The following is a 27,698-nucleotide window of genomic DNA, read 5'->3' on the forward strand; positions in this document are numbered from 1 at the left end:
CATGTTAGCAAAAGAAAATCAAAATATTCACTTGAAACCTACATGATACACATTTTTCAAACATCTACAAATCAAATTCACATAATGATTATTTTCAAATCATACCAACAATTCACATATAAGTTTAATCAAAGAGAGCTTGAAGTTATTTCATTGTGTTAAGTTCCTGTGTTAGAAACAGAAAAACATATGAACTACATTTCATAAGTTAAGAACGTTATAAAAAAATCCACATTCAATAAGATATTTTAAAAATCAAAAATAAATCCAATCAAAAAAGAAAATAATTTGAAATTCAAAACCTCTTCGCAGAACCATAATCAATGATTTATGAAAAACAAAATATATAAAAATACATGCCACTCAAAAATTTAAATAATCGAAATTCAGAAGGTAACAGAACCACATTCAATAATTTATTCAAAAAATCACAAATAAATTCTAGCCAAAACATCAAACAGTCCAAAATCCAGAACCTACTGGTTGTTTCCGATATGCAGCTATCAACACAATATAGACAATGAAATGGACCAGCCTTAGCTGCCTCAATATATTATGTAGCCCAGTGTTAGTGCTAAGGGTGACAGTTTCACGTAATTCACATGTAATCTACACGCCTTCTTTCAGCTAAACAACTATGTGTGAAAGCATTCCTTGAACAAAATCCACCAGTATCAACAGCACCTTTTGAAAAACACATTTCACAGACACTCTTGTCTTGATAGCATCTTTAAAGGGTGAGACATACTCGCTTAAAATTTTAATTGGGGTATTTCTTAAACAACTGTTAACAGCTGCTACATCTAGTGATTATAAATAAATATAACGTTAGAGACGAAATGTACTCATATACATTACATTCATGCATTAAAAATCAGAAAAAATATTATTCTTGAAATATTTACACAAACAAAAGTTTATCGAAATTATAAAGAAATTTATTTTCAGATTGTCACAACAAGTTTATTTTTAACAAAACACTAAATATTTATTCTGTGCAATTATACTCACTTATCAAAGAATGAAAAACACAACACAGTAAGATTTAGTTTCTTGGCCTCTCCTTCAAGAAGAATTCCTAGTGATAGGAAATTCCATGTCCAAAGTGAGAGAAAATTCAATTAGAGTTAAGGGTTAAAAAGCTGTGACACTTGAGGTTTAGTAAACAAGATAATATGGCAATCACAGTATTGCTAAACATCTCTGATCATTCAGTGTATCGTCATGGTAACACAAGCCGTGACAGTAATTTACATTCCAATGAGAAAGTTTTTCCAAATGAATAAAAACCCATGGACAAGCATAACATTTTCTTTTTAAGCATCTACAGCACTGACAAAAAGCATACAAAAGATTAAATCTATTTCCCATGTCAGTGTTTCCACGGTGACATATAGTGCTCATTGAGACATGTTTTCTTTGTAATATATCCCTCACACGTCTCCCCCTAATGCCAGACACATTACCTGTATAATGTTGTTTATGACAATACGCCTTTTACTTCTTCGTCACAGATAAACAGACAGAACAAACTGATGCTAGTTTTTGTGAATGTAGCATTCAGCTGTATTTCTAAATAATGATACGAACACTATTTATTCCATACACCTTGGTCCTTGCATAAGTATTATCTGAACAATATCATTGAAAAACTAATTGTACCTAATTCAACTTGTACATATCGAAGAGATACTGCTATAAACACAGAAATATACTTTTCACTGGTTATGTATCAAAGATTATAATCAGAATTTTAGAACATACCACATGTGAACATATCTTTTGGTAGGTTTCAACCAGTTCTTGGCAGACTCCACTAATATTAAGTGGTAACTTCACAATATCACTTGTACACAGCGCTAATTGTACTAAATACAACTTGCACATACAAACCAGTTAGGATATCAATACAGAAATACAATTTCCCTCTAGTTATATATGAAAGATTGTAATTAGAATTATAGAACATACTACATTTTGTGATTTCTTTTGGAACGTTAAAACTAGTTCTTGGAAGACTCTACCAATAATAGCTACAGTATTCAAAGTGTTAACTGAACACAGGACATGACCAGAATAGGATGGTGGCTTGTGAAAAACAATCCATCCTACTTCATGGTAACTTGGTTAATCCTATGGATATATCACTTATACAGCAGAGGTAATTTATACAACAGATATATTAAACCGGGGAGATACATCCTCCTGGTAACTTTCAAATATGTTTTGAAGTAGTGTTCCTTTAACAACTGTGCTTTTTGGCATTTATTACACGCCATTTATTATAAGTATTTGTCAGTGGTCAATGGTCAGCAGAGAAGGCAAGAACACTTGTCACCATTTACCAGTGTCCGAAATTAGCATAGGGTTATAGCGTTTTCTAGATTCGAGTGAGTGAGTGAGGGAGTGAGGGAGGGAGGGAGCGAGTGGAGTCTTCTGACACTTTTAGCAATATTCTAGCAATATCACAGCAGGGTTTCATACATTGCATCCATGTGGGTAATCAAACCGGAGTCTTCAACGTGACAAGCAATCCATCCTACTTCACGGTAACTTGGTTAATCCTATGGATATATCACTTATACAGCAGAGGTAATTTATACAACAGATATATTAAACCAGGGAGATACATCCTCCTGGTAACTTTCAAATATGTTTTGAAGTAGTGTTCCTTTAACAACTGTGCTTTTTGGCATTTATTACACGCCATTTATTATAAGTATTTGTCAGTGGTCAATGGTCAGCAGAGAAGGCAAGAACACTTGTCACCATTTACCAGTGTCCGAAATTAGCATAGGGTTATAGCGTTTTCTAGATTCGAGTGAGTGAGTGAGGGAGTGAGGGAGGGAGGGAGCGAGTGGAGTCTTCTGACACTTTTAGCAATATTCTAGCAATATCACAGCAGGGTTTCATACATTGCATCCATGTGGGTAATCAAACCGGAGTCTTCAACGTGACAAGCGAACACTTCAACCTCTAGGCTACCCCACCGCCCCAGAAGTGTATAAGTCACACAAATCAGTCCCACTGACTTCAATATTTGACTTACTGACACAGACAAGTGTCCAGCTCTGGTGGTGCAAGAACTTGCCGTGGCATGAGACGTCTGAGAAGAGCTTTCGTTAATGATATCTTGGTCAAAACTTGATCATGTACATGTAAAGAAGAAATTGATCTCCGAGACTGTATAACAGTCGACCATAGACATATTTGTCAGAATAACACATAAAGTAATGACTAGGTCTTCTCTTGCGGTGAGGTAGGCTGGTGGTTAAAGCCATGCATAAACCCAGGTTCAATTCCCGACATGGGTACAAAGTGAAAAGTCCATTTCTGGTGTCCCCTGCCATGATATTGCGGGAATAGGCTTAAAACAGTGTAAAATCATACTCTACTAGCCTTAGAACTCTCTCTGACCATTGATATACAACAGTCAGTTACAGACTGACCAAAACAGGGACAAAAGAACTCATATTATTATAGGATATTTATTCAGTACACATATCCAGGCAACTAGCACATGCTCAAGGCGCTGGTATTTTTTCCCTCAATCATATGTCGATCTCAAAGGTATAACATATGATCAGTCTCAACACCCTGGGGAGTGTACAACTCTTTCTGACACTAGACGCATCCAATTAACCTTACAGGATACATCGGTCAATATATTTAAAACATATCTTGTACAGCAACATATTTCTATGCTTTGACCAACCTAAGAGGCATGTTGTTGGTTCATACACTTCGGAGATCATACACAACCTAAGTGAGTAATTGATTCTAATCCCTGGGAAATGTATAATCTGTTATAACCTGACATCGACACTTGTATGTCAATCTGGTAGTGATCCTTGTCCTGAGCTGTTGGACATGCTGGAGGTGAAGCATCATAAACAGACTGTTGACAGAAATAGGAGGCAGCCTGTCAGGCTGGCAGTAATCTATACAAAACCAACAGGTCTCATCAGTCCAGGAGCTGGTCAACACATGACACCATGGTGGTCAACAGGATCACCGGCCAGATCTGGAGAGGTTGAGTTGGTGTAGGGTAGAGGGTATCCTGGGGTAGGGTTCTGAGAGGTATTCAGGGTTATATGTTGCTGTAGATGGGGATAGGGTGCAAATCTTGGATAAGTGTTATGAGTGGGTGACTACTGCAGCCACATCAGCAGTTATGAAGGTGTTCAGGGTAAGGGTTATAACAAATATGGGTGTTTTGAGTCAGTGAGTGAGTGAGTGAGTATAGTTTTACTTTTGTCAACATTCCAGCAATATCGCAGCAGGGGACAGGAGAAATGGGCTTCACACATTGTACCCATGTGGGGAATCAAACTCTGGTCTTCAGCATTGGAAGTGAATGCTTTAACCACAAGGCTACCCTATCGCCCCAAATAAGGGAGAAAATCAAACCTGGGTTTTACACTTGATGAGCTGATGCTTTAACTGCCATGCTACCTCACCCTGTTTCCTGGGTTATGAGACAGTTTCATGTATAAATGAATTTTTGGTTCGTGACAGGGTAGAATGAAGAATATCTTTCATCTTGTACAAAACATAAATAGCTATAGTAAACACACATTCAATAAGTAACAGCACATACCTGTTATAACATCCTTCTTAATTGCCTAAAACACAGGGCAATCTCAACGCAAATATATTTTGTATGATACTTTGGGATTTTTTTTTCAGAACAAGGATTTAATTACCTTTTCCAGTAAATTTGAATAGGTGAATGCATTAAAAACAAACATTACAAAGTAAAAATTTATTGATCATGACATACTTTGAACAAGCAAGCCAGACATATAAATAAATTCTGTTACCTGAAATTCCTTCGCTTGTCTGACAAAACAGCTAACCTTACTAATACCGTTTTTATCGCTGCTTTAATGGCGTCGTGATCCCGTGCAACCAACAGGTGTGTTGGCCAGAACAACAGGTCACGCTCACGTAAAGATCTCACAGAGACACTGCCCCAGTGTCCCTGGTCCCCTTGTACATCCACCCCACCATACAATTACCTCTCCATCTCGGGGCTACAGCAGCATGTTATTATGAACCAGCTTAGAAAACACTGTCCACTCTTTGTTGTGTTTTTTTACTGATCTTATCCCCTGACTGTCACTGGATTTGTGGGGAGGGCAGAAACCTGACCCCTGGGGCTAGTGCAGTAATCACTGGTGAGTGAAGGGGAGAGGGAGCAGAGAAATAGGGGCAGGGGAGGGGTTTGACAAAAAAGGGTCTTGCATTTCAGTGACCAGTAATTATGAGTGATGGGAGTTTTTTCAGGGTGATAGGAGGTGGGGGGTAGAATGTCGGTGGGTAGAGTGGGAGGGGCGGGTGGGATGGAGCACTTGTACAGGGGCCTTTAAAGGAGGATGTTCAATACACCTCACTCAAGGGCAGCAGGGTGCTTGTTTCATCTAAAGTAGATCAGTTTTCTTAATCCAGTCCTGAATCAATAAGGCTATGTATTCCAAAACCATCAAAATATACCCAAAAAAAATTAAAAAAATGAATTAAGTAAGTTAATAAATATAGTCTTATGTTTCTTTCAACAATATTCCAGCAAGTTTGCAGAGAAGGACATCAGAAACTGGCTTCACGCATCACAAAATTAAATTTTACACCAAATCATACACACAATCATAAACCTTCTGCATTAATCCTTAAGGCAAAACCGACAATTCTCACCTGAGAATTTTCACAGAATCCCAAATTCAGAAACATCCCTACAGGATCCCACAATCCTGATCTGCTGCTGTTGACAGTGTTTCAGATGTTCCATACAATATGTTTATTCTAAGATCACCAGCATAGTCAACTTCATATCTGAGCAAAGTTCCAAATTTAAAAAATACCGTATTTAACAACTTACATGTCCAACATGTCAAGACCAACATGTTAATTAGTTATGCATTCCTTTGTATTGATGTATAATGAATAACTAAGCCAAGTTTATATCACACGCACTATGATTGTACAAAAGTTGCACTGTTAATTCAAACAACAAAATACACAATAAAATATAGTTGACACATTTGGTTGACTGTTTTACTGTTACTTTTTAATCCATGAAATTTGCTTTTTACAAAAACTAAACAAAGGTATTTAAAACTTAAGTCCATAATTGGAAAAAAAATTGCATCATCACTTTTCTGGCAACTTTTGTCAAAAACAGGTAAAATGTTGAAACAAATGTCTTCAGTTCTCCAACCTGCCTGAGGAATGTCTTTTAAAGATGTTTTATACAAAAAACTTTGGATCTATTCAACGTACAGTGTAAATGAACTGCTACATGTTTTCCGTGAATGTCGCAAATAAAAAATCAGCAAGTTGTCCAGAAAACACCTATCACAACACAATAAAAAAAAAAATCCTCGAAGTCATCGCTCTGTTTCATTGCTGTTATGTTGTATGCAAATCTGCGAAATATTCAACATGCTGCCATATTAATAAACAGAGAACGTTGAGCTAGCTGTGCAACATTCTCTTCTCCAGTAGTCTGGTTAAGTCATAGACTAACAACATATTTTCTAAACTCCCTAAATGATTAGTACAACATTAGCACAGTCTGTTACTGTACAAGAAAACTACACCATTAAAGTAAAACACTACACTCAGTTTTATATATAGATCATGTGAACTCTCAGTTAATGAAAGTGTGACCTCAGCTTTGTTTCCTTTTGTTAACAGAACCAACAAAATCAGTAATCATATTCAGAAAACATACATAAAGACAAGACTATGTTTTAATAGTTACGAGAAAACATACACCGAGTTCCTATAAATTTGGTATGCCTGGTTAAAAAGTGAAAAAAAAAAATTTAAACTTTAAGCTTGTCAGATTTAAGTTAAAGTAGTTTGGGAATGAATAATTTCAGTAAATATCTCCAGAAAATTTCTTATGACCTGAACATGCTTAGTGTTAGACCAATTGTTTAACTAAATGTTTAGCGAAATGTTTAACTTAATGTTTAACTGACACTACAGTCAGGCAGCATGGCGCCCCTGTCTCAAGTGTGACACTGTTTGCTCAGATTTGTACTACCGATCTCATCAAACTTAAGTCGTTCGCATCAAAGAACCAGGATGAATAATGTAGGAAACGTACATTTATCAAGCTTTCATTCTTTCTAATTTAGATGAGTCCAATCCATGCTAAATTTAGCTGCCATTCAAACGGGGATATCTCCCTGACCACTGCACTGTGGGTCAATCACGGTCATGTCCGTACAACACTGAAACTCTATCCGCCATCTGTAACCCACTAAAAGTACATTAGCCACTGGTCACCACTGGCAGGGTGGAGGTGGGGTTAGGGGGAGCCAAGGAGATTGTGTATTGTTGGGTGCAAAGCAGGTTAGACTGTCTCATATTACTTAAACATTTTATTCATCGCTCCTCTAAATACTTAAAAAAAATAATGCAGTGTCACACTCCCTATTCGTTATGATAAACATTCAGTCCCAAATAATCTTCAAATCATTATCTGAATAATATCCAACCAGATCTGACCATAAAAAATAAAACAAATAAATCGGCTGGTATATATAGTAAGTTTTCAAAACAACAATATGTCAAACATATATTATCAAACTGTAAGAAAAAAGCCCTGATATATTAAAACTTATGAAACCATGTAGATATCTATGTTGATCTATTTTTTGGAAGCATTATATCTTCAAATTCTTTTTTCGATTACATGACTGCACATTTTTGTAAGATTGAAGCATGAACTTTGATAATTAATCCCCATTGAATAATTCATTCAAACAATATTAGCATTAAGTAATACTTGATGACCTGTTCACCACAAAGAATAAATGAAATACCTATAAATCTTTCATCAACTTCATAATATAAAACATAAAAAAATATCTGTTTATCAGGCAAAAAGAAAATGGATCTAATTTTGAAAATGTTTTTTTTTAAACTTTGTAAAAATTTTCTTTTATGAGTGAGGAAAATAACTGAAGCATTCTCCCATTACATTATATATCCCGTGAATTCTGTAGTAATTAAAACTTATCTCTGAATCACCATTAACAGTTTATCTTTGAATTTTCTCCTCTGAAACTTAAAGTGCAACAACTCTGAATATCTCACCAACATACTGACAGAAGAATTATCCTGTATATACACATAAGATTTACCATTTAGCACCAATGCAATACTGTAGAACCATGATGATCTATTTCTGGAGGAACAGTTTTCACACCATTATAAATATGACTTAAAACATTTCATAGGAGAATCATAACATTCATCCGCTGAGACAGGGCAGAAATGACTTCCACACATGCATTTAAAATTTTAAATCTTTTTTTCACCCAAGGGTGTAAATTTTCAAACATAACTTGCCATTTCACATGCAAATAACAATATTCCATTGCCGTGCATACCACCTATTTGCAGCAATTCTGATCAAGTTTCACATTTGTCTTTGTTCAAGTTGACGAGAGTTCAGGTTTCCTTAACAAAGAAGTAAATAGTGAAGGTCATTTAAGTTGCGTTAAACCTCGCACAGTCACAACAATGGGTGAAGCAACGACTCTATGAAAACATGCACATAAAACAGTGTTGAGGTGAACCTTCACAATTGAATGACACCAGTGACTGTTGATAGCCGGCTATCGAGATACAGAATCACTGTCATGTCAATACCAACTCCCAGTCAAAATGAAACCTGTGGGTGCTAACATGCAACAGTGGCCGATAGAGCAGGCTGTCAATAACATATCTCAGTATTTGCGTGCTTCAGACAATCTGTGCAGTTTTGATTGTTGCCAATTTTGACCAAAGAAAACTGGTTTACAATCCTTGTCAAAAGTCGTGTGTGTATTTTTAGCTAGATTGGTGTCAGTTTTATGTCTCCAACTCACGGGAATTTGTGGGTCTATCAGCTAACAGAGAGATCTTTCTCTGAGATTCACGATGCTCTGATAGTGAAATAAACACAAAACTCAAATAAATACATCACAAACACCCCAGGCCTCTCACTAAAACATCCCCTCGTTTTGACCCACTGGCAAGCTCATTTCTACTTTACAGCAAGATCTAAGCTGTTTTTATAACCACTGTCTCATAAAAGTCATGACATTAGTTCAGTCAGGATGAGTATCCTTGGCAATACTGCCTGACCATGATGAAGATGGACGATGAAACACATGCACTTACCCTCAAGGAATCAAAACAAATCTGTCCATGTGTTTCCTCCTCTGAGTCTGAGTCTGTTCAACACACACACCTTCAAGTGCCACGACCTGCTCCAAACCAGTCAACCACGACCTGCACAGTTATCCAAAGATATCCACAAGATATAGTCAAGGACTTGGATCACTTCTCAGTGAAATCACAAGTCCCAATCACGCTGCTGGTAGCAGTATGTATGTTCCAAACACAAACACAAACTCGCGTCTGCTCACGGCTAAGCTCCTTCCTCAGTGAACAACTCAAGAGCTCTGAGCGACCACACTGTCTGCATCCCAATCAAGGCTGCCGTTCACTCACTCTCTGTCTCTCCAACGTTCTGCTTCACTGATCGCTGACTGAACACTGCAGATTTGAGTCTTGGTCAGCCAAGCACGTGCTGGGTTTTCGTTGATAGCTTCTCAGCTCTTCTTGGTGTGTATTATGTTCAGTATGAAGTAGAGGAGTTAGAACACATAAAACATATCAGAGTGTGAGAAGTCGATAGCTATCTCAAATACTCTCCGAATTGTAAAGTAATAGGCTTAGGGACCGTAGAAGCAACACTGGCTATAGGTGTATATGCTGGTGTATAGAGTTCCCCTGCTAAAACATCAATGACAGTTTAGGTACACCGAGATGTTTGTATTTATAGAGCAGAGGACATCCTACATGATGTTTGTACATAGTTTGTATACAAAAGAGAGGCATTCTTTGACGCAGCAGTTCAAGCTTTCTGTGGAGAAAGGTTAAACTACTGATTTACATGAAACTGTAAGGGACAGTCACTGGCTGCATCACAGCAATAACTTCAGATTTTGGTAACCAATTAGGGAGTGTCCTTTGAAAGCAGAATATAGCTGAGATATCCATATATCTACATTCCCTGAGGAATGGACATCTCAGCTTGGAGAAGTGAATCAGGATTTACAATTTCTGCATTAGGGAACATCTGTGAGAATTTACGGAACTACTCGATTGAAGAATCGATCTTAGGTTTTTTGAGGCAAGGCTCAAGTGCCTGAAGTTCAAAAGGAAGAAATGCTTGCACAACCACAGAGAAAATACCTTCACTGAATCTAACTCTCAATCCACATCTCAGTAATGTGAACATAAATTTGAAATAAAATTGCATCTTTGATTATATTGTACAAACACAATCTGGAAGATTTCACAGGTAAGGGGTTGTTGTCCAGGGCACTAGATCTTTACTGAAATTCAAGTCTTTTTTCAAAACACCTTTCATACCCATGTGATTTCACTGCACTATTTGCTGAAGATACAACTTTTAATGATGACAGGTGTTTCAAATGTGTACTATGTTTGTTTATGATAATTAGCTGGAAGGTTTTTTATTAAATACTGAATATAAAATGTCGGAGATCATGAATAATTTGGGGATGACTAATGCTCAGAGTTTCTTTAAATGTGTATGATACATAAATATTTCATGATTCCAAAACTGTGTATAGCATATGATGATACTTCAGGATCCCTAAAATGACGTTTTTCAGCAGCATTGTAGAAGTTGAGACAAACAATACTGAACAAATTGTATATTTTGTGAGTGCAATGTTTTGATACAGAAGTTTGTACCCTTATCATGGAGACAAACAATATATACCAAAAATGTGTATGTATGTGAAAATATATCCTGATCTACAAAATGTGTACGGTATGTGAGGTATAAGACATTTTATGACCTATAAAATGTGTCTGGTGTAAGAAAATATGTCCTGATTCGCAACATGTGTACGGTATATGATGACATGTCCTGATATACAAAATGTGTATGATATAAAAAGATATTTCATAATCCATAGAATTTGTATAGTATATGTACATTTTTCCTGATCTATAAAATGTGTATGGTATGAAAAGATATTTCATAAAAACTATAAAATTTGTACGGTATATGAAGATTTTTTTCTGATCTAATAAATTTAAGGCATAAGAAAATATTTCCCGATCTAAAAAATATGTGTAGTATATGAGGATATTTCATGATCTATAAAATGTGTATGGTATATGACAACATTTCATGATCCCTAAAGACTGTATGGCATAAGAAGACATTTCATGATCCCTAAAATGTGTATGGTATCTGAAGATATTCATGATCAATAACTTTTCCATTAATCTATGGTTGTAGTTTCATGGTTGTAGTTTCATGGTCATGTGACTGACTCTAGCGTCGTCAGATGTAAACTGGACTCCAGAATTCAGAGAGAAAAATAAAATCTTACAAGTCTAATATTTGTTAGTGTTCCAGCATAAGCCAGTGAGTGGTTTCATCTCGGGACATCAGAAAGAAGATTTATTCATCATACCACACTGTAATAACATAAATAATATAATAAGTATGTTTATAACACGCCAAATTCAGACACAAAAAGTGTATGCTCATAGTGCTACTTCAGAGACAGAGACATCAGACAAATATTAACTACTGTCCTGTGGTGCTAAACCCAGAGTAACGCTTCAACCATTAGGACTGCAGTCTCATATCTCACCAAGGGGGCCGTTACTATTTCTAAAACTAACAACAATATGCTAGCCATACAGTAGTATGGTGCTGACGGGCAAATCAAGAATCAGGGTTAATGAGAAGGACATGTACCTATGACCACAGTTTTCAGTGCATCATAGGTTACAGTTCTGGGACTGAATACACCTAGCACTTGGATCAAGGCTCGTCCATAACTGTGTTTAAGTATGAGAGATATGATCTCCAAAGCAGTATGGTCTCAGGAGAGCTTCCATTTTGAACCTATGACAGCAATTTCCAGTACATCATACAATTCTGGGAGTAATTCCACACAACAGTCACATCGCTCCATCTGTGGTAAGTCTATGTTAAAGTCTTGAGTTACGATCAGTGTAGCACGGTGATCTCTGGGTGCGCTGTCACTACATATGCAAACATATGACTATTTCCAGTGCATTATAGCACACAGTTCAGAGACCAAATACACAGAGTTATCGTATCACTCACTTGGACTGTCATAAGTGTGTGTTGAAGTACAAGAGCTACAATCTCCATAGAAATGTGATCTCTGAGAGAGTTGGAATATGCAGAAATGAGACTATTTCCAGTGCATTATAGCATACAGTTCAGAGACCAAACACACAGAGGTATCGTATCACTCACTCGGACTGCCATAAGTGTGTGTTGACAAGAGCTACAATCTCCATAGCAATGTGATCTCTGAGAGAGTTGGAATATGCAAAAATATGACTATTTCCAGTGCATTATAGCATACAGTTCAGAGACCAAATACACAGAGCACTCGTATCACTTCGACCATCATAGGTCTGTTTAAAGTACAAGAGTTACGATCACTGTAGCACTGTGATCTCTGGGTGGAACGGAGGCATCACAGTGAAATGTGCGACTGACAACATGGCCACCCCTACCCTCAAGCCTGGGCTGGAATCCCTGCAGGGGCTAAATGAGTCGACTCCCATCAGACAAGATGGATGAGCAAATACATGGTTGTTATTTTCAGAAAGGGATGCAACTGAAGTGACACTGAAAACGTATGTTTAACAGGCACGGGTTCATTACCAATGGCTTACATCAGGAGCCCAGGCCTGGTTTGATCATTACTAAGGAGGAGAAGATCATGGCTGGAACCTTCAAGCCTTGCCCATCAGGGACATCCACTATTACATGTGTACTCATAGTAACAGATTTTCATATATTTATCAGGCCTGTTCTACTATTTTGAAACATGTACCATCACTACACTGTCTCTTCTATTGTACAAGGTCACAATCACACAGAAAGAATAGAACATATACTACATCAATCAATGGATGATCTTCAGAAAACAAGCAAAACCTACACTTCATGTACGCACTAGGTCAAAATCAGATTGGATGAATGGATATGAAACCAAGCAATAAAATCTGAAATAAATTGATTTTGTGCCATCTGATTGGCTAACTGAAGAATCCATGTTAATGGTTACATGAATGAAACATGAACTAGTCTACTAACAAACTAGTGTTTTTGATTAGTTGTGAGTGACAATCAGTTGTGTAGACTGGAGAGACCACTCCCTACTGTTGGTGTCACCAGCTGAATCACTGTATGTTTTCATGAGGAATAAACTGGAAATGTCTTACTGCAATGTATAATTCATTTAATACCTTCATACGTGGCATCTAACTCCAAAGACACACAGAAAAATACACCAAAGAAACCCCTGTTTTTTAATTTCTCAACTGCTTGGTGAATACAGGATGAAGCATGGCAGCCTGTGACTTATCTAGGCAAGGCAAACCAGTGACTGATACCTTGAGCAACGATTATCGGGACCAAACAGTTTGGTGAGCCAGCTAAACCACCCAACTACTTACGTACAAGTGTATGAGTGCGAGTAAGGTCTTAGCATTATTCCAGGAATACCATGACAGTGGTCACCAAACGAGGGAAGTGATTATCACTTCAGAGAGACGATGGAATGCTTCAACCACGAGGCTACCCCACCATCCTAAGTGGTGCACCTACTGAGATGTTGGTACACTTCATTGGCAATGTTTTATCAAGGAATACACCCATGAAGATCAGGGTTGGAATTGGCTTCCAGCAACAGGATTGGGTGGTAATGGTTTGCTGACTTGGGTGATGCATGTCATTGTATACCAACTGTGCACATCGATGCTCATGATGCTCATGATGTTGATCACTGGATTGTCTGGTCCAGACTATTACATACAGACTGCCATCATATAGCTGGAATATTGTGGAGTGCAGCATTTAACAAAAACACAACCAACCAAGGTATTGTCCAGGAGCTGTAGACAAATCACTACTGTAAAGTTTATCATCAATTCCCTGATTTATGGAATAGACATATTTAACATTTCAAGATGTCTTCAAAGAAGAAACAATCATACAAGTGTGTTATATTCTAGTAATGTCTATTTTGTACATGTTGGACAAAAAGAGACAATTACTTTTTTGCAGGTTTCCAGTTTAGATCATGGTTTCAAATCCTGGTGGCATGGTGAGGCAGTCTATTGGTTAAAACGTTCACTTGTAAAGCCAAACACCCAGGTTCGATTCCCCACATGGGTACACTGTGCAAAACCCATTTCTGGTGTCACCTATCATGACATTGCGGGAATATATCTAAAAGGAGTGTAAAACCATACTCACGCACTTCATATTCTGGTTCACTCTAGTTTGTCAGCAAAATATCCCTGCCAGTGTGTTTTTCCAAATTAGCAAACATCTGAGACTGGCACCACTTCAAGTTTTCTACCCACTTGAAATTAAATTTGTGATGTTAAGAAAGAATTCTAAAACAATGATGTATCTATTTTATTAAAGCAATTTTTTAATCAATTCATATCTGCTGACAAAGCAAAAATGAGCAACATTCCACTTTTCAAAAAGTGAGATTATGTGTTAGATTTTTATCTCGAAATATGTTTGATTTCGCCTTTCTTACTATTAATACCAAGGCTTATCTCCTCTTCTAAATAATAATTTCATAATACTTAAATGTATATAAGTAAGATTAGCATCAACATCTTTAGGCCATTAAGCACTGAGATTAATCAGAGGAACATATGCTATTCCCTTGGCAAGAAGAGCAGAGGATTCAATGTAGCATTAATTAGCAATAAATCCCACAAATTAATTTCTTTAAAGATTTAACAAAATATGTGCTAAAGTGCATCCCTTCTCAAGCGTGAAATTGAATTTAATCCACATTTCCATATGTTTCATAAAATTATACAACCTATTAACAGTGCTTAAGAAAAAGAAATAAACAGAATAGAATAATAAACAAGTTAATCTAGGATGAAGGTTGTTTACTCCACTGTTCAGTGGGACCTGCAGTGGAATAAACACACACTGAAAGATTACTTTTGATAGATTTGGGTTAATTCACAAGCTGACAAATAAAATTAAATACTTAACTGAGATGGAGCGAAATCTTGTTGCTGTCAGTTAATTTCAAATATGTTCTTAACAGATGAATATGAGGAAACTGTCCCACATTCATTTAAAACAAAACAAAAACAAACAGGTAAATATAATTTTAGAAAAATCTCTGGAGAGAAAGGATGAAAACCTTCAATGTTTCCAATTCATACCTGGCTCTATGGGCAGAAGGTTAGCCTAGTGGTTCAAGCGTTCGCTCATCTCACCAAATACCTGGTTTGATTCCCCACATGGGTACAATGTGTGAAACCTATTTCTGCTGTCCCTACTGTAAAACTAAACTCACTCACTCACTCACTCATACCCAGTCTCAATTTCTAATCAGTATTCAGGAAGCCAAGACAATAATGAAACATATAAACAAGGCTGACTTTTAAAAACAATTGAGAAAAATGATTTTAAACCAATGAGTCCCTTTATTTGTGTTTAAGCAATCTATTGTTTATGCATTAGACAATCCAGTGATCAACAACATGAGTATCCATCTATGCAGTTGGGATGCAATGCCATGTGTCAATCAAGTCAGTGAACCTGACTGCACAATCCTGTTAGTTGCTTCAAATGACAAGCATAGATAGCTAAGACTTATTCAAATCCAGATCTTAATGGGTTCAATTATCTTGATTCATTGGGTTAAAAATCTTGATTCAATGGGTTCAATGTGTTAAGTACGTTACCCTTTGTGGATACGAAGTGGGGCATAAAGAAAGATTAGGAGCACTTTGACAACCAGTGTAGAATGTCATATGTGTGTGTATGTACAGTTTGTTAATCATTTTGCACCGAACACCTTGACATTAACATGAGACAGACATCTGTCCTAGCAAAATTAAGTCCAAGGCTCATCAGTATAAACATGAAAATAAACTATTTTGGAGTTACATTTTAATGAATCCAAACTATTAAAACAGACATTTGTAAATAACTTCTGAAAGAGCATGTAAACAGATTTTGTACGTAAAACTAATATTTATGTTGTCAGCGTTAACTAGGACCAAGGTTTGGGATGTTCACTAAAAACAGGTTAAAGATAATTCCATGTTAAGATTTATGGCAAGTCTAAATATGATTACTGTATGAACATGAGATGGAAGTTCCAAACTTCACAGCAACAAGATTTTAAAATAGATCTTAATTACACCGAAAGTCACCCTTCCTTGAAAACCCTGTATGTGTTATTGTGCATCTGATACCCCTAAAGCTAACGGTTGCCACATCAACACTTCACCCTTTTGGGGATATCCCTTTTTTCAAGGTTGGCCTTTTTCTTTAAGCTTTATTTTGTGAAAAAGATTCAATTGCCCTTCATTGTTTGGCCACCAGATTAAATTGTTTTGCATTGTCAACCCAGCATATTAGATGTCCTCTGTTGTTAAACAGGCAGATTCAATTGTCCTACATTCTTCAGCAAGCATATTCAGCTTCCTTCAATTGTTATCAGGCAGATTCAATTGTCCTACATTCTTCAACAAGCATATTCAGTCAGCTTCCATTGTTATCAGGCAGTTTCAGCTGTCCTCCATTGTTAAACAAATCTAACTGATGTGCATTGTTAAGAAAACAGATTCAATTGTCCTAAATTGTTAAGCAACAGATTCAACTGTCCTGCATTATAAAACAGATTAAATTGTCCTACATTGTTAAGAAAACAGATTCAATTGTCTGTCATTGTAAAGAATGATTCAGCTGTCCCACATTGTTAAACAAGCATGTTCAATTGTCCTATACTGCTAAGAAAACAGATTCAATTGTCCTACATTAATAAGAAAACAGATTCAACTGTCCAACATTGTCCAAGAAAGCAAACTCTTTTGTCCTCCATCGTGGCACTCTTATTCAAGAGTAACGACTGTTGATGTTCCCAACTCTCTACTTGGAACAATTTGGATCTAAGTTGAAGGTAAACAATTGGTGTTTAGAGATTTGAGATTTTTATTGAGTATCTGTACCCTACAATCAAATATTGAGGCAATGGTTCAAAATCACAGAGCCTGAACCCTGAACAGTTCATTATAACATGGACGAATTACATGTGAGTTGAAGACTTGAAGTATTGGCCACAAATTTAAATTTCATAAGTTATACAAATCAAAGTTCATTGAAGTCCCAATATACATTCACAAGTCTTGTTCAGACTTTCCGATTTCATTTTGTCAACAGTGGTTGAGAACGTACATTATCATCACTTTCTACAGCCTAATTTCTCCATTTCAAAAGCTGCTATTGACAATATTTCCTTCACTGTTCAAGTCCTTTGGCTTTCAAGTTTGTTAGTACATGAGGTATGAACTAAAGAGTCTTTGAATTAGAACTAATATAGGCAAACTAATATAGCGGGGCTGACAGCCAACAATGGTTTTACCTTGTATCCAAATTATAAATCTTTTCACCTTTAGGAAGGTCTCATATGATTTTTAGAGCTGCTTTTATCACCCTGGTACAAAGCCCGAGTGGGCCAAGTGCATCATCATTGTTAGAAACAATGAAGAGGAACCAGGCTCTCAAACACTTTCACAACTGAATTAGTTTAAGGCTGGTTTTGACATGAGAAAAATTGGCAATCTGAATGAATATGTCTCCATCTAAATGTCATCGCTGAAACTCAAACATTTAAGATTCATTCCCTTGAAATTAATAATCATGTTTATTTAAATATGAAAGCATATGGCCTGCTTTAGAGGTTGAGTAAGTACTGAGATGAGCTTTCAGGGGATTCGTTACATATCATGTCCTGACGTGCAACTATTTATAAACTCACATATATTCTGCACAATTAGACATGTACTTCTGTTTAAATTTACTTCATCTCACTCAGTCACTCTCTCCATTCATCTTCAAGATTCCATATCCTCTAGCAGAGCCCTGTCACCCCATCCCCTGCTTGAAACCCCCTAAACATCAAGGATTATTCCACAAAACACCCTCCTCACTCCCCATCCACTCCCCCAAACACCAACCTGCTCCATGGGGCCATCACCTCCCCTAATAACAACCATGAGACACCCTAAGTGACACCCTCATATAACACAGGACCCTGCTAACTGACAAAAGGGATTTCCCAGTTATCATTAGCTAGGCCGAGCAATAAATCACCCACAGAAGACATACATTATGATCATCATTACATATCGTATTTCCAGGTGGTGTGGCTATTTTGGGCAGGCGTTGGCTTGTATGAGTGTGATATGTCAAAGGACGAATGTCTATCTGGTTTGAAATCAGATCAAAATTCATTCGAGCTGGGCATGATATGATATAGCCAGGATGAAATAAGCCTTGTTGATTCAACACCTGCAACATTTCAGACAACTGAGGGGTATGGCGGCCCTGTGTTGTGAAGAGCTGAAACCGAGGCGCCTGTTACAATCTGTTGTTCTGAGTTTAAATCCCACTTGTAACATTATGCACATACTTCTGTCAGCTGCTGTAAAGCTTGTCTATGCTTGTAGTAAGAGGCGACTAACCGGATCAGGTGGTCAGGGTTGCTGACTTGGTTGACATATGTCATTGGTTCCCAATTGCGCAGATCGATGCTCATGTTGCTGATCACTGGGGTGTCTGGTCCAGACTCAATTATTTACAGACCTCCACCATATAGCTGGAATATTGCTGAGTGTGGCGTAAAACTAAACTCATTCACTCACTCCTGTAAAGATTAGGGGATGGAGCACTGGGAGGGGAGGGTGTGAAGCCGCTTTTAGCAAGGTTCCAGTATTATAATGGCATTGGACAACAGAAATGTGCATCAAACACTGTACCCATGTGGGGAATTGAACAAGGGATGACATGATGAGGGAACACTTTGGAAACTCAGCTAATTATACAGCTTACGACTTTGTGAATAACAGCTTGTTTACTTCATAAAGTGATAATTCTGCATAGATTCTTATACTGTTTTCATGCTGTAAGTGATATTCTTACACCATTTTCAACACACATGTGATATGAAGTGATATACTTATAGCTTGTTAACAGTGAAAAGAGTGAAGCCTGGGGAACATGGTCATGCAACTGTCCTCCGACTGTCTTCCCAACACTACCTGATTCACCTGGTCTTTGACACCTCAATACACCGAAGGACACAATCCTTGATGTGGCATGACAAAACAGGAATGTTTGCCATGATCATTAAACCCAGTTTCCCTACCAGGGTGTGATTCAAGCATGCTGACAATCCCAAAGAGCTGGTAGTTTCCTTTGGTACAGTTCTCAATACAAGCTATTCCTGTTAAGTGAGGACACCAAAGGCAGCTTCAAATGTTCAAATGACTTTAGAATGTCACCAAGCATGAGATGAGGATGAAAATGATGCACCTCTATAAACTCTAACCTTCAGGAGTACCCAAAGATGCCATTTCAAATCACTTTGAACTACTTTTTATCCCAAATAGCCTAGGGATAAAACAACTTACATACCCACCTTGCCACAATTTTATCTTCACCAAATTTCCTTACATGTTTGGAAACTTTTTCTAATTCCATCCATACTGTGAATGTAGCCTAGGGAGCATTAAACTGAATTTCCTGCTTTCTCATTTTCCTGCATGGTGATGTTGCTTGAAAAATAACAGTAAAACTGTTAAAAACTGACAATTTCAAAGTGTTCTCTGAACTGAATCAAGAGGTAATAAAAAACGAAACAAGAGTAGGTAAATATCAAAGCAAAAACTACAGCATCGATTGGTTGGTTTGTTGGTTAAATCTACACTCAGCCATATTCCAGCTATGTGGTGGGAGTTTGTTATTAATCAAGTCTGGACCAGACAATCCAGTGATCAACAGCATAAGCATTGATCTTCGCAATTGTCAAACAATGATATGTGTCAACCAAGTCAGCATTTCTGACCACCAAATCGCATTACCTCTTACGAGAAACGTGGGTTGCTGAAGACCAATTCTCATGCTGATCTTCACTGGTCCAAGAGTACATAAATATCAAAGCAAAAGCTCTTGATCAGTAGCTTAGATATTACGAGTGTGAAACATTGGCCATGGCACTTTTCACAAGAGTCACAGAAGATGACTTATGGAAACCAAGAAAAATAAAACTGCCAAAAATCTGCAAATATCCCCACTTTAGGATCTGCCTCACACATCTGCCAAGTTTAATTGATAGATAGTGAGTAATTCTTCAGCTATGCTACAGAAATGAAAAACACCCCTTTTTGAGACTAAGCCCAAACTGTTTCCATGGAAATCCAGAAAAATTAAAAAAGCAAAACATTTGCTGCAAAAGTCACCACTAGTTCTGTCAGACATATACCAAGTTTGTTGAAAATTATTAAATGTTTTTTCAGTTATGCTCCGTTAACAAAATGATTACATACAGACAGAGGGACAATAAGCAGTTGTTTCAGGAATCATGTATATAATATGAGAAACTCCTTTAAGATACTTTTCAATATTTCTGGCACCAACAAGCTGTAGATGCCAACTGATAAACAAGATATCAGCAGGTTGTATTTCATTGCCACTTAATGTATGAACCTAATTTCACAAAGAAATATTCACAACTTGACCGAAACCCTGCTAACACAATCACAGACAACACAAACTTATTAAAACGTCAATGCCCCAGAATACCCATAGTTAATTATCCAAAGTCAATTCCACTGGGTGTAAAAATCAAAATAAATTAAAAAATCATATGACTAGTTCATCAAATAGCCATGGTGATACCAGGTGTTCACAAACACTATCCTGCAAGATACACCCCTTAAATGTCCTAGCTGAGAACCACATAGCTACAACACCAAATATATTTATTCCCCTATTATCAACGTGAAATTGACAAATGTTTATTTCAGTTGGAAAACATATGAGTGTACTTCATATTACATCAGTCTCAAGTGCCAGCCAAGCCCAAAGATCACAGCTCGCCCTAATAAGTGCTGGTGAAATGGACGCGTGTATATTTCGCCTGCCGCCATGTATATATCACAAGTGACCTGTGTACATTCTTTTGTTACGAAGGCACTCTGTAGTAAACTGAGTCCAGGTCGATGATTTGATCACAGCTAGATCTGTGAAAGGCGGAAAAAGTCTCACTGGGAGAGATACCTATCTCGCCTGAACACCCTGCTCCCTTTGTGGAGAGACAAGTCATGTTACTGTCGGTGTCAACGGCATGCCACTTAGCAGTAGCATCAAGACTGTATTGACAGCTATGTGTGTTTCACCCAGGTGTGAACAGGTTTCAATGTATATCATTCCACTAACATCAGTAATCAAGGTCCTCAAGATGTTGGGAGGATGATAGAGGAAATATGGGTGGAAAAGAGTGAAATAAGGAGAATACAAGAGGAAAAATGTGATTCAAATGAAAAATTTGGGTGGAATGGTAGGAAATATGGTGAGGGGGAATAAAACAGAAAGAAGGCAGAAATATGATGAAAGAATACAACAGGAAGAGGGGAGAAACTGGGAAGAAAGTAGGGAAACGTGGGTGAAAGAGGCAGAATACAAGACAATGAATGGAGAAACGTGGAAGACATAGGAGTGGAAGAAGAGAGGCAATATGGTGGAAAAGGGGGAATACAACAGGAGGGGAGAAATATGGTGAAAGAGAGGAATAAGAAAGGAAGAAGGGACAAACATTGAAGAAAGTAAGGGAAATATGCATGTAAGAAGAGAAAGTATGGTGAAAAAGATGGGAATAGGAGAGGAAGAGGGGGAGAAACATGGGGGAAATAGGGTGAGAAAAGGGGAATACAATAGAAAAGAAGAGGAAAATAGGGTGAAAGAGGGAATAGAGAGAAGAGGGAGTAACATGGAAGAAAAATGATGGAAGGAGGGAAAACGACTTGACAAAGGGAGAAAAATCGTGAAAGCAGGGAATACAGAGGTAGAACTAGAAACATGGAAGAAAGTACAGGAAATAAGAGTGGAAGAAATAGAAAAATGGTGAAACAGGGTGAATATGAGAGGAAAAGGTGAGAAACATGGAAGAAAGTATGTGAAATAAGAGTGGAAGAAGTGGAAAAATGGTGAAACGGGGAGGGGGAATATGAGAGGAAAAGGTGAGAAACATGGAAGAACGTGAAATATGGATGAAAGAGAGGAAGTAAGGAGAACATGATATGAAGGGAGAGACATGGAAGGAAGTAGGAGAAATATGAGAGGAAGATGAAGAAATGTGGGTGGCAGATACAGAAAACATGGGAGATGGCAGACAGAAGAGAAATAAGTATCACTGACAGAGATGTACATTACAGAATATGATGGTCAGAGACTCCTGAAAGTAAAATATATGCATTTTCATGGTAGCCAATTGAACTTTTGGCTTCAGAGTTACAAATAATCACTTTAACCACGTGTCTGAAATGACGAAATGTGAGAAGATTGAAACGTAGGAAAAGTTGGAACAATCAGTCACTTTTGAAGGACATGGTAAGGGAATCTTGTAAGAAGTGATGTGAAATTGGGGTTGATGTCGTACTTTAGAATATTTCCCTCATATGACAACACTGACTGATGTATATATGTGTCTGCTTGCTTGATTTAAGCTGGTTCTATAATACTAGCTCACTGAGGTACCATTCCAGAGTAAAGCATGAATACCCCACTCAGACACATCATACTGAGCCGAAGAGTCCTTTCTGAACCCATTAATGCAGAGTGCCATTCAGGGACCAGCAAGTACCATATCTTAACGGCTTTTAGTATGACGCGTCCTGCGATCGAACCCACGACTTTCTTCCATCCAGGTGGATGCTCTAACCACTGAGGAAGCCAAATCTTGGAAGACCAATATGGGGCAATTACAGCAGAATGACATACTTACCACACCAGCAATAGAACAGAAATATCCCCACAAACTCTAGAAAACCTGAAACGAATTAAAATAACTCTCAATATAGGAACTCAAGCATACAGCTATAATCTGATGAACCAACTCATTCACACAACCCGGCATATTAAAGGAAACGGCGCAGATCTAAAAGCACCTGCTAACATGTTGAAAGGGGACATTCAGAAAAATATGTGTACACACAAATAAACAAATAAGTCATGCTTTAAAAACTGATAAATAATTCATCCATATTTCCTGCAGACCTATTAACTGTTTTCTTCACCAGAGAATGCTCTGCATCAGAGCATGATTCACAACGCAGGTGCTGCAGCTATAACAAGCCAAATATACAGCTTTTAAAAAACATATTTTTTACACTACCAAAACAGAATGACCCTAGTGTGTACCCGACTGCTCCTGTGCATTATTATTTCATAATAATAAGGTGTTATGGCAATTATTCTTCACATGTGATAACAGAGGTAGGATCTCAGTCCAGTGTACCGGCATCTCGTTACTGACATCTCACAGGTACCCCGACAGGTAGATGGTGGCAGTGGCTCCCCCTGGCCATTATCACACTGCTTTGGGGCATAGAGGAACTTATTCATTCACAGGTGTGAAGGCCATGATAACATCAGGTCTGGACTAAAGTTATTGCTTTCTTGTGTTGGACCTGCCTTGGTTTAGCCATAAAATATACATAGTTACCTACAGTGGAACAAATTATGCTTTTAAAAATGTAAGTGAACAAAGAACCTCTCAGTTTTATTGTTTTGTAGGTCAGTGAAGACATCTGTACGTTTAATAAAAATGGTTTTATTGTTCCAGGACTGTCTTGAAAAGAATTGAAAATGAGATCATCATAAGTCCCATTCAAGTCGATTGTAACTCCCATACTTTAACCCAGACATACAACATTCATAAGATCGTCATAAGTCCCATACAGATTTACAACTGTCCTTGCACTGAGGTGATGGTAAGTCCCTTACTTTAAAACAGACTTACAACAATCATCTCACTAACATTATGACTGTCAATGTACAATGATTACTTTCAGCAACAGGATCCGAGAGTGTGGACTGGAAATGCCCCATCCCACAATCCCCCAAACCATGGAACATAAACCCCCTTTAACGCTGAAGTCTCCTTATCACTGTGTTACCTAACAAATGTGACTCTTTGACACGAGGAATACATCACAGTCATAATTAAGTCTGCCAGCAACTGCTCCATGTTGCTGTAGTCTAAATACGGCACTGGTCTCCCGACCCCGGGATATTCTCCAGCAGAGATGAATCTGCCCAGGAGAAGGGATCATCTCCACAACAGCAAACAAAGTTAACCTCACAAACATCAAACGAGGGCATCATTCTTTTTTAGATAAGTAAATATTATTTTCTTACATTTTTTGCTAGATACATATGCGATGGGTAAAGGCTGGTGACTCGTTAAATTGTGCTGAGGTGGGTGGACAGGAGTGAGGGGGGTCAGGTTTCTGGGAATGGGGCCAGGGGATTGGGATGGGGTTCCAAGGTGCCAGATTGGTCACAACAAATTAAGGTGGGTTAGGGTGGCATATTTCTCTTAAGGGCTGCTGGGGTACATCAATTGAGGGAAACAACCTAGGTTAGGGTGGCATATTTGTCTTGGATGCAGGGATGCAGGGTGGGTGTGAGGGGAGTTGTGGAGCATTTCTTTTCCGGACAGGGAGGGCAAAGGGAGCAAAGGGGCAAGATGGATGGTGAGGAAAGAACATGGGTTAGGGTGATACATTGGTCTTGGTGGCAGGGAGGCAAGACCAAGTAAGTGAATCTTAGTTTGACACTGCTTTTAGCAATATTCCAGCAATATCATGACAGGACATCAAACTTGGGTTTTTAAGGATTCTAAGTACAAAATAACAGGAATACTTTGAATAAATAAAATAATGGAAGATACTTTTTAAGCTGAAAAATGTGGCCATATCTGGAGCACATGAATAAATCTTGCATTATTATACTGTCTTTTGCACTTCGTATCATCATTACTAATATTTGGGTCACAATAATCCGATGTACACTAAAACATCCACATTATATTACATCAACTAGTAAAACACATTCCAGAGAAGAAAGATAAAGCACTAATCATTTAAGTTATATTATTGAACAGAATAAACATCTTTGAAGTACTCGTTTACATTGTTTGAACTCACTGGACCAAGTGCCAATGACATCCACGTATGATTTCTGCTTATAAAGCTGTCTTTGATCCAAATGCCCATGTGTTCAGGGAGATTAAGTTGTTTACACTAAAGTTGGATTAATTATATTTCCCAAACTGATGAGGGTACTCATTAGTGAGAGTGGTCATTCTGGTCAACCATGTCCTGATTTGCCTCCTTGCATAAATAAATGCACGCATTTTCCTTTTGAGGTTTGCTCTCACATTGTTTAATTACAGGCATTAGTTTGTTGATTTACTGTATATCAATATTTACTTATGAGATTGAAAGAGCAAATACACTGTCAAGATCACAAACCATGTTGCACCCATATAAATAAAAACAAAGATTTCATTATTTTAACTTACTGTTTTAAGTTTAAAAATAGTTGTATTAGCGGCCAAGACTGATCGAGTTTATACAACATTCTATTAAAAAAAGTTTCTAAAAATTCAGCAACATCTTCAAAACCATTTCTCACTTGTGACATGAATTAGTTCAGAAAAGTGCTTGTAGGAGAATGAATGAGAGAGGAATCAAACTCAGGTCCTTGGCCTGACAAGAGAATGTTTTAACCATTAAACTACCCAACCACAACTCCTAAACAGAAGAAACATCTTTCTATGTCTTTGTTGCAATTTATCAGCAACCTTTAGGCCATATTTTTTAAGTCATCAACATTTGATATTTTACTTTTCACAATATTTTTCACAATGTTTTGACATTCTGGGGTCTTTTTGGGTTAGAAAACTACAAGTCATTCATTTAAACATTTGCAAACAACCGAAGGACTTGTTTTTCACACTTTTTTTGGCTCTTTCAGTTGGGTCAATCACGGCCATATCTGAACAAGATGCTATGCAACATTAACAACTCTCTTGGTTTCTCAAAAAGTACATTATTATTACCATGAAAGTTGAGAAAACCTCATTCAAACTGCATCAACACTATCAAGCAGTTCTTAAAGTCAAGGCAGATTTTCAGAAGGTGAAGATAGTAATGATATATTAACTATTCAGAAGGTGTAACATCATCCCTGGGTCTGGGGATCCTGAGTCCCTGGTATGTGTGCAAAGTAACACAAATCCTGACGCCTCTCATCTATGATTGATCATCTTCATAAAGACACTCCCACCAGTCCCCAACTTAAGCCTCCGCCATCTTTATCCCTCAACTTAACCTCCCCCTCCCTAATAATGATACTCCAGGAGCTAAAGCTCTCCTCCCTTGCCTTTGCCCCTCTCATAGCTAAAGCCCTACCCCCATACTTTAATACCCCCCTTGTAACTTACCACCCTCTTCAGGGTACAGCTCCACCCTATAGCTTAACCCACCATCGTTACAAACAAAAAGTGTTCTGAAGGTCCCCACTTATTTCGATCCCGATATAAATATGATACTTGATGTGAAGATTTGAAGTTTCACTATCACTTACAACAAAAATCAATCATCACTCTGATGTTAATCCTGCAACTGTGCGTCCTTAGGGTTCCTTCTTCCAAACACAAACATTCTCACACCATCCTCCAAACACAAACATTCTCACACCATCCTCTGTACCCTCAACACCAGTCTGGACCCTAAACTCAGGCCTGGGACCCCGACACAAACCGGGACCTTCAACACATGCCTGGACCCTCAACACAAACCTGGACCCTCAACACGAGCCTGGACCCTATACACGAGCCTGGACCCTATACACGAGCCTGGACCCTTTACACAAGCCTGGACCTTCAACACAAACCTGCTGATGTCATAAATGTCAAACAGTGTCATTCAGAATACAATACAGCAAAACAAAAGCACTAGAGTGTCATATGGTAGTCATACTGTAAGTGTCCGACAGAATATTCACACAATGGCCATATGTTAAACTCCTCTACATCATGTTAACCTAGCTCACTCAATCTGCTATAGCATTCCTTAAAGGTCAGTCTCAACTTAACATAATTGACCCAACAATCTACCTGTCCAGGTGTTTGTGACAAAGACAGTTTGGCTAGGTTTAGCACAGGATTAACTTAGATTTTAACAAAGACACAAGACTAGAATCATTGGAGAAACAAACGGATCGGAAATAACATTTTTTAATATTTTGCTGCTTGTTTTCGCATGGTTACCATGGCTATTAAAGAATGCATATATCAGTGATGTTGATTTGGGGTTAAGGATGCGAATATTTCAGAACCTAAGACTACAGGTTCCTCAAACACCTAAGGGAGACAAATCAGTGTCAGTGTCTTGAAAATAGTATATCACAACATATAGTGATCACTCGCACCAGGCACCTGCGAAAAACCGGGTTAGAATTGGCCTTTAGTAACCCTTGTTGTAAGTGTAAACTCAGTCAGATTCACTGACACATGTCATCATATCCAAACTTCATGGACTGATGCTCATGCTGTTGGTCAGTAGACTGTTTGGTCCTGACTCAATTATTTACAGATCGCTGCCATATAGCTCCCATATTGCTGACTGTCGCGTAAAACTAAACTTATTCACCCACTGTGATTGTTTTGTTGATATTTGTAGCAGCAAAGAGCAAG

The 27,698-nt window shown here is 37.8% G+C and overlaps 1 protein-coding gene across 3 annotated transcripts in view; it reads right to left on the reverse strand.

The window, feature by feature from the left end:
- Positions 1-27,698, reverse strand: part of LOC137290267 (interference hedgehog-like) — a 262,516-nt gene that overhangs the window by 95,049 nt on the left and 139,769 nt on the right. For 2 of the 3 annotated variants that reach the window (XM_067821075.1, XM_067821090.1), the window contains one exon: positions 22,938-22,982. The gene's annotated coding sequence lies outside the window, so the exon portion shown is untranslated. Of the gene's footprint in view, positions 1-9,180; positions 9,642-22,937; positions 22,983-27,698 lie in introns of those variants that run through there. The other variant, XM_067821056.1, reaches the window with a different exon arrangement.

This window comes from Haliotis asinina, chromosome 1 (assembly GCF_037392515.1).
Source record: "Haliotis asinina isolate JCU_RB_2024 chromosome 1, JCU_Hal_asi_v2, whole genome shotgun sequence".
Classification (NCBI taxonomy): Eukaryota; Metazoa; Mollusca; class Gastropoda; order Lepetellida; family Haliotidae; genus Haliotis; species Haliotis asinina.